Source organism: Chelonia mydas, chromosome 8 (assembly GCF_015237465.2).
Source record: "Chelonia mydas isolate rCheMyd1 chromosome 8, rCheMyd1.pri.v2, whole genome shotgun sequence".
Classification (NCBI taxonomy): domain Eukaryota; kingdom Metazoa; phylum Chordata; order Testudines; family Cheloniidae; genus Chelonia; species Chelonia mydas.
Genome location: NC_057854.1, coordinates 11301291 through 11308081, shown reverse-complemented (window position 1 = coordinate 11308081; position 6791 = coordinate 11301291). Strand labels below are relative to the sequence as shown.

The 6791-nt window shown below is 43.5% G+C and overlaps 1 long non-coding RNA gene across 1 annotated transcript; it reads right to left on the bottom strand.

The window, feature by feature from the left end:
• Positions 1 to 246: 246 nt before the first annotated feature.
• Positions 247 to 2225, bottom strand: LOC122466830. The gene is made up of 3 exons (XR_006292705.1): positions 2135 to 2225; positions 1560 to 1639; positions 247 to 438 (listed from the first exon to the last, which is right to left on the bottom strand). It is a non-coding gene; the product is annotated as an uncharacterized LOC122466830 (long non-coding RNA).
• Between the last annotated feature and the right edge of the window lie 4566 nt (positions 2226 to 6791).

Below are 6791 nucleotides of genomic sequence, written 5' to 3'. Positions count from 1 at the left end.
TCCAACTTAACAAACTAGAATCTTTTGTTCAAAGTAGTTTTCATTCTCACCATAGTCATTCTTCCAGCACAGCTGACCAGTCTTCAGCCAGGATCCAACACAGAGCACAAAGCTCTCTGTTTCCTTGCCTCCTCAGGTGAAGGATAACCCAACATCTTTTTTCCAGGTCCATATATTCCCCCAAAGTTCATTGTCCTGGTGTCAAGAGCCAGGAAGGTGTCCTGGGGGATTCAGTCTTCTATCTCTTCTGGGGGTGGGAGGGGGTGACACCACCTTGATCAAAGCGCCCCCTCCTGGTGAGTTCTCATATGATGTTTCCTGCTGCAATTTTACAATGCAAATGCAGTCTTCCCCTCTGCCTGGGAGCTGATTGCTTTGCTTACTACTGGTGTATCCCCATTGTCCATGGCTCGCAAGGTAGACAGGGCATTCACAACCCTTTGTGTAAGAAAAATCTGGTTATCAACTTTTCCTGATCTGCTTAGTTTAAACACATTTTAGTCACGTATTTCTAGCACATCTGCGTAGCTCTTTGTATGTTAACTGTTCATAGGTCATGCCAGACAACAAATGGTAAGTGAGTTACTAGTTTTCCAATGAGATATTACAAAACTCCTTCTAAGTAATTATCATGAGAACAGTTTGTGTGGGGTGGGGTGCACTGAGCTTGTCAGGCAGCTGAGACTCAGTGCTACATACCAGGGAGCCCCTTGCTCCCTGACTCGGAGGGTCACAAAAGGATACTCCCATACTTGGGGATTCCATCTAGCAGAATGTGGGACTGCTGCAGAGCAGAGTGGTAGCCGTGTTAGTCTGTATCAGCAAAAACAACGAGGAGTCCTTGTGGCACCTTAGAGACTAAGAAATGTAATTGGGCACGAGCTTTCATGGTCTAGAACTTCATCTTTTGTAGTGGTAATGAAAGTTATTTTTCCTCCTTTGGTATCCTATTGTTAATTGAATTGTCTTGTTAGACTGACCTCACACTTGGTAAGGCAACTCCCATCTTTTCATGTATTTATACCGGCTCCTGTATTTTCCACTCCATGCACCTGATGAAGTGAGTTCTAGCCCACGAAAGCTTATACCCAAATAAATTTGTTAGTCTCTAAGGTGCCACAAGGGCACCTCATTGTTGTTGCAGAGCAGAGATGGAACAAAACTGCAGACTTTTATCCCACCTGACCAGAACTTTGGATAAATTGGAATTCCTCCAAATCCCCCTGTCTTTGGTTCTTTGAAAAGCTGAGGAGGCTTTTCAAAACCAAAACCAGGCCTCCTTTGTTGTTTTCTCTAGCAAAGCCCCTGAAAGGGAACACTCCTCCCTCTGACCCTTCTTCTCTGCCTCTTTCCAAGTGAAACGCCTTGATTGTGTAAACAAGAACTTCGAGTGTAGTTTTATTGACTGGATCCTCCATACCCTGTATGAATGTACTATAGGCACAGAGCATTTTAGGTTGGAACTCTTAACCTTTCTCCTATTTCCCCTTCTCTACTTGAACCCAACTCCTCATAAAGCAGCAATAAACTGAAATTCATTCAGCTTTGGATTTACGCACCTGACTTATTCTTCCTGACGGGCATAAGCAGAAATCCAGAGAAGTGGTGATTGAAATACAACATTGTTGTTTTTTTCATCCTGAAAAGATAACAGCATTTCCTTCTGTAATATTTTCACTGTCAAAAATAATGAGGGTTTAACAGCCTCTTGTGGCCATTTAAAACAAGTGCACCAATTGTGTCAGCTACCTGTCACCAGAATGCACACAAATTGGACATCGAATAATTGCAGTCATATCAAGCCAAATGCTAAGAAGCACTGACCTCCCTGTTAGTCCTAGAGGTAGCCCATGCCAGAGACACAGACATGAGATATTTGAAGCCCTGTTCAATATGGATGCAGGATTAAAGCAAATCCAACAGCAACCAGGAGCAAAACCATGGAGAGATTTATAAGGAAGCAAAACATATTTTAAAATCATTGAAGAGTTTGCGAGGAGAGAAGGAGGAGGGGCATTTAATACTGAAATGAAATGGTTTTAAAAGCTACCGCAGAAATGACCTTAGCAGCTGAGTTACCATCAGTATAGGAAATCGGAGCGGAGATCAGAGAAGAAAAGAGAAGAATACTCACCTGCACTTGTTTTCAGAAGACAGTGTTCCCACAGGACCATATTCTTGGCTACATGTTCCTGTACATGGCAGGGAATGGAATTCTCAGGCAGGTGACATTTTAAAAAAAATTGCCTTAGTAGTGGGTGGGATGCGTCTAACTAGTGGTCCCTAACATCCTCAGCTGTGAGCACTAGATTAAAAATAACCTCCCATAATAGGCAAAACCCCTCAGTCAATCATTATTATCTGCACTGAAAGAGGGAAAAGAGCATAGAAAGAAGAGATGATGCAGCATCACATGGAAGGAAAAAAGTCTTGGTTTTATTTTTCATTAGAGGAAGAAAATGACTTTTACAATGGAAAATGGATGAATATCAAAGGCCAGAATTCTGTTAAAGAAGTAAAATGACTCTTAACAGCTCCTAAAACATTAAATTCTAGAGAGGATCTGGTACGATATCAGTAAGCCAAAGCCTAATTTTATCTTGTAATGAGCCCCAACAATAAGTTGGAATCATAGAATATCAGGGTTGGAAGGGACCTCAGGAGGTCATCTAGTCCAACCCCTGCTCAAAGCAGGACCAATCCCCAACTAAATCAGCCAAAAGTTGCTTTTGTAAAGATCAGATAAGTAGCAAGGTTTACATGGCTGCTCTGCTTCCTGGAGAAGAAGAGCATGGCTGTTTCCACCCCGAATGAGCCTTATCAGGGAGTCCATGAGTCAATCCAACACTAAGAGAACAACGAGGGATACAGTCAAATGATTATTACAATACTGTTCTGACTGACCTTCTGTGTTGGTGTCAGGCAAACAACCTACCAGACGGATATTCCAACAGCTGAGTTTGGCCATGTCAAACCAAAAGACCTTCACAAATCTAACAGCTGAAGAAGAGATTGTCTGGGACTGGTCTGAGTAAAACACTGACTGGTTTCAGCAGCTTTGCGACATATTGAGGGCTACTTGGTTAGAACAGAGAAAGGCCACTTATTCTTTATGGAATGTTATAAGGGCTGGATGAATTGCTAGAGCATGGACGAAACTCAGCTGAGTAGGAACCATGTTAATATCCTATGTCACTGTGGATTTTTAATGAGGGTCCAGGGTGCTTACATTTAAAAATTCAATATATCATTCGGGACCCTAGTCACTCAGGGCTAGATTCACAAAGAGACTGTGGCAGGCAGAGTAAAACAAATATTTGAAACACTGCTGAGGGAGAAGGTCTCTCTGTGGGAGAAGGGGGAGAGAATCCTATCAACTCTATTTCTTTTATGAGCTAAGGAATACAAGTGTTCGGTCCTCCCTCCTGAAGTGTTTCTCCCCTGCTTGTGCACATTTCAGTGCCCACCTTTTCATCCATTCTGTGACCCATGTCCCATCCATGCTTCCTAGGCCAAATAACTTCCCCATCTACTCCAGCCCAAGAGTCCTTGCACATGGTTTCACACTCACACTAGACCCACAAGCAAGATTGAACTGCAGTGCCCTCTGCAGGATCAGGGAGGAGAGACATTTTCATGGGGTCTTTTAAACAAAATGAAAGTTTTACCGCTGTGCTTCAAATAAATGATTCCCTTGGAGACACAAACAGCATTTCCAGCCAGAGCCCCCGATCACTGAGGGCCCAACCCTGCTGGACTCACACTGGAATCATTCCCATTCACTTCAGTGTGATGAGATCAAGTCCCCAGGGAAGCGATATGAACACACAGCACACATCCAGGGCCTGATCCCTTAAGGAGCTGAGTAGGGTTGTCAACTTTCTAATTGCACAAAACCGAACACCCTAGCCCCGCCCCTTCCCTGAGGCCCTGCCCCCTTCCCCGAGGCCCTGCCCCCACTCACTACATTCCCACTCCCTCAGTGGCTCGCTCTTCCCCCACCCTCACTCACTTTCACTGGGCTGGGGCAGGGGATTGGGGTGCGGAGAGGGCTCTAACTGGGGGTGTGGGAAACAGGGTGGGGCCAAAAATGAGGTGTTCAGGGTTTTGGAGGGAGCTCCAAGCTGGGGCAGGGAGTTGGGGTGTGGGAGGGGTTGAGGACTCTGGGGTGGAGCTGCGGATGAGGAGTTTGGGGTGCAGAAGGGGGCTCCAGGCTCGGGGGTGGGGCCGAGGGATTCAGAGTGCAGGAGAGTGTTGTGGGTTGAGGCAGGGGTTTGGGAGGGTGCGAGGGCTCTGGTCTGGGAGTACTGGCTCAGGGCTGGGTCAGGGGGGTGGGGTGCTGGAGGGGGTGAGGTCTCTGGGTTGGGGTGTGGGCTCTAGGATGGGGCCGGGAATGAGTGGTTTGGGGTGCAGGGAGGGCTTGAAATGAAGGAACTGGAGGAAGCAGAAATGCTCACAATCATGGCAGTTTGCTGACAGATTAGTGATACTAAGGTTAGGAAGCTGGGTCATGGCTCTTAAATTCTTTCAGCAGATCTACTCTCTTTGATCAATCCATTACTTTCCATAAGTTTAATTAAACTATATGCAATATAGGTGACACCTACTTTAAAACAAAGAAATCCTTTCTTCTTACACCTGTCATATTACCCCTTAGCATAGAGAGCAGCAAAGCCTGTTCTGACACTTGCACCTAGTGTGCGCTATGGCTGATTACTGGAAATGCTAAATGCCATGATCTGTGACAGGAGTGGCGGGTGATGCACACATGACTGACTGATAGGTATCTGAGTTTAGGGGGTCTAGGACTCGGCATATCACTACTGTCAATTCTGTTACACGGCTGCTGCTTGACAGACTCTCCATGTGATTCCTAGTATTAGTCGCTATTTTCAGGTGTTCATCAGTGAGGACACATATCAATTCTATAGACGTCACCCACACAACGAGAGAAAGGAGATGCTGTTGCTGATCTACGTGCTTATTACCCCTTATTATGATAAAGATAGATGTAGAATTATAGATATAGTCGTAGTATGAATGAATCATAGCTGCAATCCATAACCAACTTCTGCTGGGGCTAGCAGCTGAGTCCGGCTCAGGGTAGGAGCCACCAGCCAGGTCTTCCCCAATCCCGGCCCTTAACCCACAGTGATTTACCTCTCTGTTAGCTGCCCCGGGCACCTGAAACATACTTCTGGGGAGGGTCGCATGATTGCTCTTGTGGCTTCCTTTTGTTTCCCCAACAGAAAGTCATTTTTCTGTGGGGAAGCAAAGGAATCTGCGGGGGACATAAATTCTGTGCATGCACAGTGGTGCACAATTCCCCCAGGAGTAGTACATGCTCTTTTGCATACATGTCAAACAAAGCACAGTTTGCAAATAGCCATATTTCCTCTTGAGTGTCTTCTTTTGATGAGATGTTAAAGTGAAATCACTTCTGCCAATATCCAGTGGCTGTCCTGATAGAACTTAAAGATCCCGGGGGTTATTAGATGGTAAGAGCAGGGGATAGCCCTGGTTTTCATGGCAGACAACTGCTCTTCCAATAAACAGATTCTGAAGTTCAAAGCTGTGTGTGAATTGTAGCTAAGCACATAATGGGTATTGTGTTTGCCTATGCATCCATTGTAATAATCACTTTTCTAAACACCCAGAATATGAAAAAAACACCATGAAAAATCCACCCCACGACCTATTGTATTTGACATAAATGCTAAGGGATAACTTCTGCTGTCACACACACTGTGCAAACCTAATGGGGAGGGATAGGATGTTAGGGTAGAATCTGGCCCTTCATAGTTATACTGTATTAAAGTATTCAGATTTGATTCTAAAGTGATGCAATTGTACTGTATACAAGAAGGGTCTAATGTCTTTGGATTCTATATTAATTTCCTAACAGTGACATCCTTTCCTATTCCCTGCTGGAATTTACATATCAGCTGTAAAAACAAATCTTTGGATGTCTACACTAGGTGAATTTCTTTTTGCTTTTTGACCATTTGCATGGTTTAATAGAGCATCTGCAGCAGAAAGCACTAGTCAAATTCTCTCTGTGTCTGAGAACCACTCTATGCCCTATTCTTTGTATACATTACAATAATGGTTTTTACTGGCTGCATATTATTTCAAGGTAACTTGGCGTTTTGATATCACCTTTTTTAAAGCATCACCACAAAACTATGCCAATAGGACTGATTCTGGTCTCACGTACACCACTGCAATTCTAATTACTTCAGTAGGGTTACTACTGAGATATACCACTATAAGTGAGAGCAGAATTGGGCCCAATATGTTAAACTGAATCAAAGAAAAAATCCAAACAATGACAATAATTGTTTTATGGACCAGGGAAAACACCATTTTTTTCAATCTCCTGTTTGTCTAGAAGGAAAATGAGGGAGAAATTCGAACAAGGAATAAAAGGAATACACAGAACGAAGGAGTAGAAGGACTAAAGTGATATTCTATACTCCTAGAGATAAGGAAAAATAATCATTGAAAATACTAAAAGAAATGGGAGTTCTCAGTATGTTGCTATTTATGATCAAAATGGCTAAAAACAGTGCCTTGTATAGATCCAGATAAACCATTGTATGCTGAAATAAAAGGATAAATGATTTGCTTTCTTTGGTAGAAAGATTAAAAAGATTAATTCCACATGTGCATTTTTCCTTATAATTGTGTATATTGGATATAATTGTATATCTAACAGCTGTGTTGTTTCACAAATAATGTGAGAATAAGTTAAACCTTTGCAAATTACACAGTAAGTAACCACTCACCAG